Source organism: Petromyzon marinus, chromosome 4, assembly GCF_048934315.1.
Source record: "Petromyzon marinus isolate PM22_M1 ecotype Great Lakes invasive population chromosome 4, UKy_Petmar_22M1.pri1.0, whole genome shotgun sequence".
Classification (NCBI taxonomy): domain Eukaryota; kingdom Metazoa; phylum Chordata; class Hyperoartia; order Petromyzontiformes; family Petromyzontidae; genus Petromyzon; species Petromyzon marinus.
The window spans coordinates 26,525,426-26,539,250 of NC_133670.1; the positions used below are offsets into that span (position 1 = coordinate 26,525,426).

At 44.8% G+C, this 13,825-nt stretch overlaps 1 protein-coding gene across 4 annotated transcripts in view; it reads left to right on the plus strand.

Moving 5' to 3' along the window:
• Positions 1-2,676: 2,676 nt before the first annotated feature.
• LOC116937235 (cytoplasmic dynein 1 intermediate chain 1-like) overlaps positions 2,677-13,825 on the plus strand; it is a 58,200-nt gene continuing 47,051 nt past the window's right edge. For all 4 annotated transcript variants that reach the window (XM_032944313.2, XM_032944322.2, XM_032944318.2 and 1 more), the window contains exon 1: positions 2,677-2,820. The gene's annotated coding sequence lies outside the window, so the exon portion shown is untranslated. The remainder of the gene's footprint in view (positions 2,821-13,825) is intronic.

The window sequence follows — 13,825 nt, forward strand, 5'->3', positions numbered from 1 at the left end:
TAATCCCGCTTGATCACACAGATAATCCAGCTTGATCACACAGATAATCCAGCTTGATCACACAGATAATCCCGCTTGATCACACAGATAATCCACCTTGATCACACAGATGATCCAGCTTGATCACACAGATAATCCAGCTTGATCACACAGATGATCCAGCTTGATCACACAGATAATCCAGATTGATCACACAGATGATCCAGCTAATCCTGGCATGCACAGCTGCATAGTGCTGTGAAAGAGGCCCACGCAATAACATTCCCAGCTTCCAGGATCATTAGGCGCGATGCTGGTCTAGATATTTTCATCTGCCCTGTCGAAACTTGGTGGTGACGTAAGCGCTTCTTTGTTTGCAGTGGCGGATCGTGACATGTCGATTAGATGGGGCTGTTGTGAGTGACCTCTGAAAATATGGTGTTTATATTATTTGGGTCTTTCGGTATAGTCACATAGACAGGTTATTTAAACTTATCTACGTGACTTTGCCGAAAGACCCATATAATAAGAATTCCTGCAGTCACGAAAGCTTTAAGTCAAGATTTATGGTGTTTTAATGAAGAAAAATGTCGTCATGTTATTGGCCTTCCCGTGAAAGTGATACATATGTCTTACCTACCAACGGTATGCATTTATAAACAATGCGAATCAAAACAACAAAGGACTCAAATGCTGTCCCCATGACCCTCAAGTCCACACGAAACAACCCCTTTAACTCTGCCAAGAGCCGTGAGCTGCTGTACTAGCCCAGTGCCACCTCGCGTTGTGACATTGTCTCACTACAGCCATGGGCGCCTTTTTCACCGCCATGAATGGGTCTCAAAACGGCGTGGCTACAATGCGAAGCTCATCGCAACGAATGAAGAAGGGAGATCTCTCACTCGGACGCCTTCACAGCCGCCCCGAAACCTCACCGACTGTGGTGTTGCAGCGGTTTTGAATATGAACAACTTAAAGTGTTATGTTCATTAAGTAATTCACGTTGAAAGAATCATATTTTAGTTGTTTTAAACACAACAAAATTACAGAAAAGTACTTTTTTATTAGAAAAATAATTTCTCATCTCCAGCTGCTTGGTTTGCAGCGCCCCAACAACGCCCCTAGTGGACGAACCCCGCCTATTTGTCTTGTCGACAAAGCTAACTTCATGGGACCTCCTTTGCCAGTACCAAAATATAAGAGCAGGGTTTCCCTTTTTTCCTGGCAACAAAACAGGTGTTAAGATGTGAAAACACCAAACTGAGGCCATTTACAAGGAATCATGTTCAATCACGACAAAGCTAATATTTTCTCCTGTCGGTCTTCCGTTTAAATTTTAAGTTAAGAGGAATGGCCATTTTGAGAGGTTGAGATTAATAGGTGAAGGTCGAAGATTTATCCTTTTACCACCTTTAACCTAAGCACTATAATGTATGGGTACAGCTGGGTTCGTGTCTTTGCCCTCCACATAATCCGATCGTTCGTCCTGTGCGAGCTGGCTGCCTGGCTGGCGCGCAGCGGGCGCGGTCGTGACTGCGTGATGACGTCAAACGCATCCCACAGCGTCGAGCCAGGTTCGTGCGCCATGACGTCACCCGCATCCCACAGCGTCGAGCCAGGTTCGTGCGCGCTGACGTCACCCGCATCCCACAGCGTCGAGCCAGGTTCGTGCGCGTTGACGTCACCCGCATCCCACAGCGTCGAGCCAGGTTCGTGCGTGCTGACGTCACCCGCATCCCACAGCGTCGAGCCAGGTTCGTGCGCGATGACGTCACGCCTCGCCCCCCCCACCTTCCCCGGCCGTGGGCGGCTGTCGCCGTCCAGTCCGAGACAAAGGGCTGGCTGGGTTGGTGGGAGGGAGACATGGCCACGTACAAAGGACGTGCGGGCTGCTGGTTTACTACTAAACTACTGTTTGACCCTAACCCTGAACGCCGATCACAACCCTAACTCTCAAGTTCTGCTGCACTACTATAAATAACCATGAGGACCCAGCGAAGAGAACGAAGCGGGAACCCCAGGGGACTCCAGGGCTGGCGGGAAAGTGCTGCCCCTTTTGTGTGTGCAAGAGGTCACTTGAAGGAATTTCATGAATAGCTGTGATATACACTTTCGTGAGCCGTTCTCTAACACGAAGGGTTGCGCTGCTCTGCGAGATTTGCGTTTGTATTGTTCACATCACGACTTGACGCCAATAGAGGTGCAGTGGAAAAGTGCAGTCCTGTAATTTCTTACTCATGAAAGGGCCTTTACTCAAACTCTAGAGGGTCCTTGGCCTACTCTTCCATGCTGACCAGACGTGTTGGAAGAGGTGGATGTACCCACACTTTGCCCCACCACATGCGACCCTGCCGATCGATTAACTTCCGATTTCTACTGTGGGGTGGGCAGGCGGGGTGGAGGGATTAAGGAACCTGCACCATTGATTGATGGAGCTGAGTGTAATGTGGGCCGATGGGATGTGTGAACAAAAACTTTTATGGAGGGACCGATTTAAGAAGCGGGCGTGTTGTCTGCTAATGTATTACGTTCCTTATATTCTCCACAATCGACTTCTCGGTGAAGCTTCCCGCAGCCACCGCCACCTCTCAGGATTCTGCGGTGGAACAATCCCGTGCCTAATTTTATATATACACATCACATGCAACCAGACCAATAACAAAGCAACGTCGGAAAATATAATCAATAGTGCTCCTACCCCAACAGCCCGTGCGCCGCCACAATTATTAATATAATTATTCTGCGGCTGGGTGGAGCCAATACACAAGCCAGCAACGTCAGAACTGAGGAGGCAGAGACGAGAGAGAGGACACCGAGAGGAGGAGGGAGCTTGGATACACGGTGTGTACGCGTGCTCTGGCTGCAAAACTATGCCACCATAATGGTGGATTGGCGTGACAATGGAGGAGCCCCTGGGCGCTCCGATGGCTGCGTGTCATGCTCATTGCGTGTTCTGCTGCTGTGATGGGCATGGTTGTGTTCTGAATGAGTCATGCCTGCCGATGTTCTCTATTGTATTCGCATGTCTATGTACTGTATATTCATACATTGTGTTAATTTATGCTGTCGTGAGCCATGTATATATGAGCACTTATATACAACGGTGCATTAATTATATTGTAATTCAGCTGTCATGCACCGTGTGTTAATTTCCGTTCCATCGTCCGTGTGTTCATTCTGCTGTCTTAAACGTGCGTTCATATTGCCGCATGTACCACGCCCTGGATCAGTGCGATGAGAATGGACGGCGTGACCAGTGATGCACTGTCTGCTTTATCTTGTCAATGCTCGATGCTCGCGTGGTTAAACTAATTTAGTTTTTATTTTGCATGGGTTATTGTGCTATCGATGGACTGCATCGTTGTGCTATTATAGTTCCGCCTTGTTCATTATTTTGTTGATGGGCGGTGTCTTGTGAACGCTTTGTACTCGGGTCGTTAGAATCGTTCATTTTTTTTATTAACGGTAACCGCGTGAAATAACGCAAAAAATGCTTCAAGAAACGGTTGCTGAGCAAAGGCCCAAAACGTTATCCAGCCAGAAACAAATAGCATTGTCACAATTATGCAATATTATTGTACGAGCTCGGTGAATATAGACGATGATAGGGAATTCCAAAGTGGAGCAGTGCGAGGAAATATGCAGCAAGAGAAGTGTTGTGACCTGAAGTGTGGTGAGTGGCGTTAGTGTATAGTAAGGCAGTGAATAGGTGCGTATAAGTGTGTAGTGCCTTGTAAAATAACTGAGACGGACACCTGCTTACACTTTATTAACCTACTAGTGGGGAGTACCCAGCGTTGCCCGGGCGAAAAAGACACACACACATCGACTTACACACACAGACTTGGACCGACACACGCACATCGACTCACGCATATATGGGCTGACACACACATGGACTTATAGTTCCATAGTTCCATTTATTTGGTATAGCCCTGTGAGCCATTTGGCTCTTGAATCGGGTGTAACCGCAACAAACAAAAAAAACAAAAACATGAACAAGAAAACATCTTAAAGTGATTATGTGACTGTGCAAACAGAAAATCCAGGAAGAAAACATCAAAATATTTCTGAAGTAGCACCATAAACCAACGCTGTGTGCAAAAATCCCAGTGGGATGCAAGCCAAGCAACAACAACAACAACCACAAGACAACTAAGATTAAGGCCATCAGTCTAACTCCGTATTACAATAAACAAAAACATGGCCAAACCAATCAAACGTTTTCGAAATCACCAAAATAAAATCCATAAATGCAATGTAACAGTGATCATAGGGACTGTGACCGAATTTTTTACAATAAACTACATAAATAACATGTAACACCAAACCCTAGAGCCATATTTTAGGCCACTGAATAGCAGTTTTGAGTGAAGATCTCATAGGTAGTGATTCAAGTTGCAGTTTATTGGCAATAGCATTCCAGACCCTGGGGGCATCAATAGCAAAGGCCCTTTCTTCCGGTTTTTGTACGGCAATAGGGAATGTGAAGCTGGTAAATGAGCGAAGACCTGAGGTCAAATTTGTTCTTTGAAACAGAGAGGAGATCCATTAGGTAGTCTGGGGATTTTTTGTAAGTACACCGTGAATAAATAAGATTGGTGCACAAGCCGTCGAACATTAAGAGATGTTAAGTTTGACCCAATGTAGAGATCACAGTGGTGAGTCCTATATGGGCGGTTCAATGAAAATCTTAAGGCCGAGTGATAGATGGAATCAAGCTTCTTCAGTACAGTACTTGGGGCTGATTTATACATGATGTCACAGTAGTCAAGTAGAGGCAGTATGGTAGCTTTTATCAATTCCAAACGGAACATTGGGGGGAAGCAGTGCTTGTGTCGATACAGAAAACCAATTTTTGTCTTTTTACCAATATAATCAATGTGATCTTCAAAATTCAGTTTTGAATCCAGGATGACCCCAATATACTTATAGATCTTGACTTGCTCTATTTGATAATTATTTAAGGAATGTAATTGGTGAAAAATATCTTCCTGCTTTAGTCCTGGTGAGAAGCATAGCACCTTGGTTTTGGAGGTATTCAGGACTAGTTTAAGAGCAACTAGCTGATGTTGTAGTTTGTTGAAATCACCCTGGAGCTTAGCAATCACGTCATCCGGAGAGCGGCCAGCAGTAATCAGTATCGTGTCATCTGCAAAACGATTTACCCTGGAATGATCCAGGTCAGTGCCCAAGTCATTGACATAAAGAGAGAACAAGAGGGGGCCGAGGATGGAACCCTGTGGGGAACCCCTTTTGTTATCTTAACACTGTTTGACCTCCAACCATCTGTGAATACAGTTTGGGTGCGAGAAAAGAGGTAATTTTTTAACCATTGTACTGTGTTTTTGGGAAAAACCGAGGCAACTCAGTTTACTAAGCAGGGTGTTGTGGTCTACTGTATCAAAAGCTTTGGACAGGTCAAGAAAAAGACAGGCACAGTACTATACTCTTTGGTTCTATTGGGTAAAGTCACGTAGGTGAAATAATTTCACCTACGTGACTTTACCCAATAGAACCAAAGAGTATGGATCCTAGCAGTCACGAAAGCTTTAAATCTAGAAAGGCACAGTACTGCTTATTATCAAGGTTACTGTAATAAATTTTGATTTAAAGCTTTCGTGACTGCAGTAATTCATATTCTTAGCTCTTTCGGTAAAGTCACATTGAAGGTAAACAATAAAATAATAAAATATATATAAAATAAAAAATTCTCACGACGTTTCGACCATAACACAAACGGTCATCATCAGGTGTGTCGGTTTGAATAAATTTATTTATTTTCAAACGGTGTAGTTATTTATTTATTTAAAAAACACGTCGGCGCCACGCGCAGCGATTTGGCAGTTTATTTAGAAGGACTAGTCCATCTATGTTCTGAAAAGAGGAGGGGGGAGACGAAAAATTAATGTATGCTGTCTGAAAGCCACTGTAAGCGTGAACAATCAAGACCTGAAATGGTTTATCAAATCTTTCCAATGATTGCTAAGCCAGAATCCATCTTCTCGGTTGAAATTGTCTCTGTGCTTGTATATGTGGATAGCCTCATGAACGAATCTCTCATGGTAGCCAGATGGCTTACAAAGAACCTCTGTCTTGGAAAAGTCAATGTCATGTGAATGGGGTCCTGGGTGTACACCCACCACCGGAGTGGAAGAATGGCAGGCGCATCTTACAGATGACTAGTCGATGGTCAGAGGGCAGATCAGCTCCACAGTAGGTCCTGGTGTCAAGGACATGGGCTCGCATCCGCAGGTCCGTCACTATGTAGTCCAGCAGATGTTCTTGCTTGGACCCGGCATGCATCCATGATGTTGTGTGGATGTGCCAATGCCGGAACAGCGTGTTGGTAATTACAAGCCCATGGGCTGCACAAAAATCTAGCAGCATCCTACCGTTGTTATTGAGCTGATCTGGCCCATGCCCTCCAATCACTCCAGACCAGGTGCCACCATCATGAACAACTCGGGCATTGAAGTCACCCAACAAGATGACTCTATTCCGAGGGGCCACTTTAGCCAGCACCTGTGACAGGAGGTCATAGAAGGCATCTGACTCATCGGCTTTGCCTGCATCCCTCCACGGATGTTCGTCTTCGGTGGGGGCATAAGTAACCACGACCACCACTCCTCGCCTCCAGTTGATTGGAAGGTGAGCCCAAAGTAACCTGGGGCTTACAGCTTCCAACACCTCACCGCCACGCTCCCACGCCCCCTTCATTTTGTTCAAAAGATCAGCCACACCCTGTTGTTTGGCAGTCTTCTGCCCCGAGTAGAGGAATGTCCACCCCTTATGGTGGCAGGAGCTAGAACCGGTCCACCGGACCTCCTGAAGGCCTCAGAGATCCAGGCGGTACTGGTCCAGCTCCCGACAGAGGAGTGGCAGCCTCTCCTCCGCAGTGAGCATTCGAACATTCCACGTGACCACACGAAGTGGCTTTTCGTTGTTTCTGGAGGAGCCCCGAGAGTAGAGATTAAATCTCCTGGCTCCACCAATTGGGGTTTGGCCAGGAGATGTCATAGATGCCTGTCCCCCCGGGGCCTCCGGCACAAGCTTATTAGTTACATATTTCAGTTGTGGTTTAGTGGCAATTTTTTTAAGGTGGAGGGGTTATCAGCCCCTCACACCCATCCAAAGCCCCCGTTTAGCCACTGTGGTGGTCACATACGCCATGAGGGGAGGAGCCAATCGGAAGTGGCCCTCCCCCCACAGCACTGTCCACGACAGAGTTGCCGGTCCGACACCACGACCCACACACAACAACAACCGGCATTCGCCACTAAATGGCGGTGACGTCACCACAACGCTTGTGCCAGGCCATATGCACCTTGAGGCCACGTGAAGTGTCGAACGCCCGCTGGCAGGAGGTCACGGGGCAGACACACACACACAGCGACTCACACACACATAGACCTACACACACACATGGACTTACACACACACACATATGGACTTACACACACACATCGACGCACACACACACTAATGGACTCACACGCACACACACATGGACTTACACACATCAACCCACACACACACATTGACTCACACACACGTGGATTTACACACATCGACTTACACACACATATTGACTCACACACACACACATCGACTCTCACACACACATCGACCCACACACACTCTAATGGACTCACACACACATGGACTTACACACACACATCGACCCACACACACACATATCGAACTGCATCTTCGCGGTTTCCCGCACTCGCACAAAATGACGGCCACACGTGCGAACCGCATCTCCGCGGTTTCCCACGCTTGCACAAAATGGCGGCCACCCCACCGCCTTTCTGACGCAGCGTCACAACCAGTTGCATGCGTTAGCCGTATCGGGGGGAATTTTAAACCGCCTCTCTCCCCAGGCTCACATTGCAGCATACAGCTGTACCAATTGAGCGGAGAGAGTGACGCTATATGGCGGCAATTAACAGCTCAACACACCCTCAATCTATTTAGAACATAAGGAGCATTCCCGCAACAACGGGCAGGATACAACCAGTGAGTTTGAAACACACCGAACCTGTCATTCCAAAATCCCCCCCAACATCAACCACGGGATTTACACGGGCTCAGGGCACCCGAACTCAAGAGCAAAGCACCATACACAATGCCCCCAATAATCAACGATATCGAGCAATACAGTATATGCAGTCCGCACATGGTCATCCATCTCGAGCAATGCCCCATACAGTCCGCACATCGTCAGCAATCTCAAGTAATGCTTCATACAGTCCGTACATCATCAGCAATCTCGAGCAATACTCCATACAGTCCACACATCGTCAACAATATCGAGCAAAACACCATGCAGTCCGTACATCATCAACAATCTCGACTCCGTAACAACAAATAAACCATGTCAAAACGCGGACCACTTACACGGCAAAACATGGGATTTTCACGGGGCTCAGCGCTTGAACATGACAAAAACGCACAAAACAGTCCCCTCAAAGAAAGACGATCCCGCGCCGTAACAACAAATGAAACAACGTCACAATGCGGATACCAGCATGGATGCCACGTCCTGCCGGCACACATACAACCCAAATATTACGCTCCGCAACCCAGCGAGTAAAAAATATAAAAACACACAAACCCAACCAGGCGCACGCAAGATGGATGAAGTGTCTGCAAGGGCCGGGTGTGTGTTGTGTCATGACTCGCCTGAAAGGCTGTGAAGAGCGGAGGACGGCAGGAAGGAAACCTGAGATGCCCTGAAGAATCTTGTGTGTTGAGCGAGGCATCCTCTTGCGAGCCGATCCAGCCTCCCGCACTCGAGCAGAAGACGGGGGTGCCACTGGGACGGTCAAAAATCCCCCTCCGCAGGCGTTGATTTTGGCGGGAACGGCGTTTTGGCGGGAACCATGTCCCGGCCGGCCAACAAAATGGCGGCCGCCCGCACGGTCTGCACGCCGGGCTTTCCCGCCCGGGAGACAGCAGCGGCGGCGGCGGCATCCTCTCCCCACGGCTCCGGCGCTCCCTCCCCGATGGCGGCGAAGCTGCGGCGTGATGAGTGTCCCACCGCTCAGCCTGCAGCGCCATCTCGCTCTCTCTCACCGGGGCTGCAATCCCCGGGGCTGTCTAGAGAATGATCGTCATGCCGTCCTTGCCGGGGGGATCCGAACCGTTTGAGATGCAAGCGCCTGGACCGTGGCGTTCACCGCACATAAGCAGGTGGGAGAGGGTAGTTCATAGTTCATAGTTCCATTTATTTGGTATAGCCCTGTGAGCCATTCGGCTCTTGAATCGGGTGCAACCGCAACAAACAAAAAACAAAAACATGAACAAGAAAACATCCTAAAGTGATTATGTGACTGTGCAAACAAAATCCAGGAAAAAAATCTAAATATTCCTGAAATAACACCGTACACCAACGCTGTGTGCAAAAATCCCAGTCGGATGCAAGTCAAACAACAACAACCACCATAATACAACTAAGATTTAGGCTACAATAAACAAAAACATGGCCAAACCAAAAAAACTTTTCGAAATCAAAATAAAAGCCAGAAATGCAATGTAACAGTGATCATAGGGACTGTGACCGAATTTTTAACAATAAACTATATAAATAACATGTAACACCAAAACCTAGAGCCATATTTTAGGCCACTGAATAGCAGTGGCAGCTAGGGGTGTACAACTCCTCTAGAGCAGTTTTAAGAGAATATCTCATTGGTAGCTATTCAAGTTGCAGTTTATTGGCAATAGCATTCCAGACCCTGGGGGCATCAATAGCAAAAAGGCCCTTCCAGTTTTTGTGCGGCAATAAGGAATGTGAAGCTGCTAAATGAGTGGAGACCTGAGGTCAAATTTGTTCTTTGAAACGGAAAGGATATCCAGCAGGTAGTCTGCGGATTTTTTTGTAAGTACATCGTGAATAAATAAGATCTGGTGCACAAGTCATCGAACATTAAGAGATGTTAAGTTTGACCCAATGTAGAGATCACAGTGGTGAGTCCTATATGGGCAGTTCAATGTAAATTTTAAGGCCGAGTGATAGATGGAATCAAGCTTCTTCAGTACAGTACTTGGGGCTGATTTATACACGATGTCACAGTAGTCAAGTAGAGGCAGTATGGTAGCTTTTATCAATTCCAAACGGAACATTGGGGGGAAGCAGTGTTTGTGTCGATACAGAAAACCAATTTGTATTTGTCTTTTACCAATATAATCAATATGATCTTCAAAACTCAGTTTTGAATCCAGGATGACCCCAAGATACTTATAGATCTTGACTTGCTCTATTTGATAATTATTTAAGGAATGTAATTGGTGAAAAATAACTTCCTGCTTTAGTCCTGGTGAGAAGCATAGCACCTTGGTTTTGGAGGTATTCAGGACTAGTTTAAGAGCAACTAGCTGATGTTGTAGTTTGTTGAAATCACCCTGTAGCTTAGCAATCACGTCATCTGGAGAGCGGCCAGCAGTAATCAGTATCATGTCATCTACAAAACGATTTACCCTGGAATGATCCAGGTCAGTGCCCAAGTCATTGACATGAAGAGAGAACAAAAGGGGGCCGAGGATGGAACCCTGTGGAACCCCTTTTGTTATCTTAACACTGTTTGACCTCCAAGCAACTGTGAATACAGTTTGGGTGCGAGAAAAGAGGTAATTTTGTAACCATTTTACTGCGTTTTCGGAAAAACCGAGGCAACTTGGTTTACTAAGCAGGGTGTTGTGGTCTACTCTATCAAAGGCTTTCGACAGGTCTATAAAAAGACAGGCACAATACTGGTTATTATCAAGGCTACTGTAAATGTGATTCAGAGAGTCGAATGCAGCAGATGTGGTGCTGTATCTTTTTTTGGGACCCAGATTGTTTTGGATGTAGTAGATTGTTGGTGGACAGGAAACTGCTAATTTGGTAGGTCAATAATTTTTCAAAAATTTTCATCAACGGGGACAAAATTGAGATAGGTCGGTAGTTATTTGGATCATTTTTAGGGCCCCCTTTGTGAAGTGGACGGACATAGGAATTTTAACACGTAGGCTTTCGCGACCAATATTATTCATAATAAAGGTTTTTGGGTTAGATCGCGTTTATTTATAAATGTGTCGTAACCCTCCACCACCCGACACGGCCAATCAGCAAAGAAAAGTGTCACGTTGACAAAAGACAAATAATTCACTACTTCAGCCCACCGGTGTGTTGAAGAGTTAATCCACATTTACAGTTTGAGTACGACGTTTCGCTGGTAAATACTTCCAGCATCATCGGGCAATTCGCCAGAATGGTAAAGCCCTCGCTTGCTCCCGGTTTTATATAGAGCAGAAGAGTGACGTCATCACTTAACTCATCAGGTGCAGTGATTAGAGACGGAGGGGGGGGTAATGTAATTATATAATCGATTAGTAATCAGTCATTGGTTGTGATTAGTAATGAGTTGTAGATTAGTAATTCTTTAAATCAAAATGTAATGTGTATTATTTAATAATACGCTTCCAGGCCGCACTGAGCCGGTAGCTGTCAGAGCGATTAAAGTTATTCTTGTTCCTCTCAATTTCAATGGATTCTCTAATTAGTATTTGCCAGTAATAATTAGTTTTACACACCACTGCAACATTGTCAAAATCAATTGAGTGTCCTTGTTGACAAGCATGTTCTGCCACTGCCGACAGTTGTGTTTGAGATAATTTAATATTTCTCTGATGTTCTTTTAGTCTTACGCTGATGTTACGTCCCGTCTGCCCAATGTAGCAGCTGCCACATGAACAATTAATCCGATATACACCTTCTGTTGATAGTTTAGGTAATGCGTCTTTAGTGCAAGATACTAGTTTTTGAATTTTGTGTACTGTACCAAATCTTACTGTAATGTTTTGCTTTTGCAAAACGCGGGCTAATTTGTCAGTTACTCCTGAGATATATGGAATTTTTATTGTTTTAACAATCTGGTCGCTTTCAGTAGTATTGCTTTGCGATCGTGATTTGGCATTCAGTGCTCTGTTAATTTGAGCATTATTGTAGCCATTCTGTCGTAGTGCGTCTTTAACGTGTTTAATCTCTCTCACTAGACTCTCACCATCTGACACTGTTTTCGCCCGATGCACGAGCGTCTTAATAAGAGAGGATTTTTGAGCTGGATGATGATGTGATTCTGCATTCAGATAGGCATCAGTGTGCGTTTGCTTTCTGTAAACGCTGTGTGTTATTTTACCGTTTAGGCCATGTCCAAGCAAAATATCTAGGAATGGGAGTGTATTATTCACCTCCATTTCCATGGTGAACTGGATGGCCGGGTTTTGTGCATTGAGATGATTTAGAAAATCATTAAGTGTATCTTTACCATGTGGCCAGACAACCAAAGTGTCATCCACATACCTAAACCAAAAGGATGGTTTTAATGTGCTCGAGGCAAGTGCTCTTATTTCAAAGTTTTCCATGTACAAATTTGCTATAGCAAGGGATAAAGGAGAACCCATTGCTGCTCCTTCCTTTTGTTTAAAGAAATCCCCTCTCCATAAGAAGTAAGTGTTATTTAAGCAATGGCCAGCAAGTTTCGGAATATCTTTTTGTAAACCGGTATTCTTTACTAGTGTATCAAGTAATTTAAGCGATTCGTCCACTGGAACCTTAGTGAATAGAGAAATCACATCAAAGCTTACCAGAATATCATCAGGAGTAAGTTTAATATCTTTAATCACATTCACAAGATGTTCTGAATTTTTTATGAATGAAGATGTCTTACCGATGTAGGGCTGTATTTGTTTGGTTATATATTTTGCTAATTGATATGTGGCAGAGCCAATTGTACTGACTATGGGTCGTAATGGGATGCCGATTTTATGAATCTTTGGTAGCCCATAGAGTCTAGGTGGTTTTGAGGCCCTTGGCTTAATTAGGTATTGCTCATTTTTAGGGATTAATGAATTTGCAATTATTGCAGTGGTCTTACGTTCTAAAGTATTAGTTGGATCTCGTTTAATTTTAATGTAGGTACTTTCCTCTAGTAAATTTCTAATTTTATTATCATAATCGGCTCGTGACATCAGTACAACTCATTACTAATCACAACCAATGACTGATTACTAATCGATTATATAATTACATTACCCCCCCCTCCGCCTCTAATCACTGCACCTGATGAGTTAAGTGATGACGTCACTCTTCTGCTCTATATAAAACCGGGAGCAAGCGAGGGCTTTACCATTCTGGCGAATTGCCCGATGATGCTGGAAGTATTTACCAGCGAAACGTCGTACTCAAACTGTAAATGTGGATTAACTCTTCAACACACCGGTGGGCTGAAGTAGTGAATTATTTGTCTTTTGTCAACGTGACACTTTTCTTTGCTGATTGGCCGTGTCGGGTGGTGGAGGGTTACGACACATTTATAAATAAACGCGATCTAACCCAAAAACCTTTATTATGAATAATATTGGTCGCGAAAGCCTACGTGTTAAACTGACTAACCTCTATGGGGAGGATACTTTTCTTAAAACCAGAAAATTGGAGAAGCTTCGCATTAAGCGGATGAAATTGATATCTTCACTGGCGTTCCTCAAAAGGTGCAGAGATTCAAAGGTAATACCAAACGCAGTTAAAATAACACATCACATAAAGTCTTCTAAAGCTAACCAAATACTACACAAAGCTAGCGAATTATTATTAATAGAGAGAATACAGCACAATAGGAGTGAATTATCTTACATTTCGGAATCGCTAAAGCAGTTACACTTAGATATAAGCAATAGTGTATCTATGCATTATTGGAATATAATCGATAACATAACACAACAATCGGCTGATAATGTGTTTAAACTAACAAAAACTAACCAAATTAATAAATTTTCTAGACTACATAATAAACAAATCCCT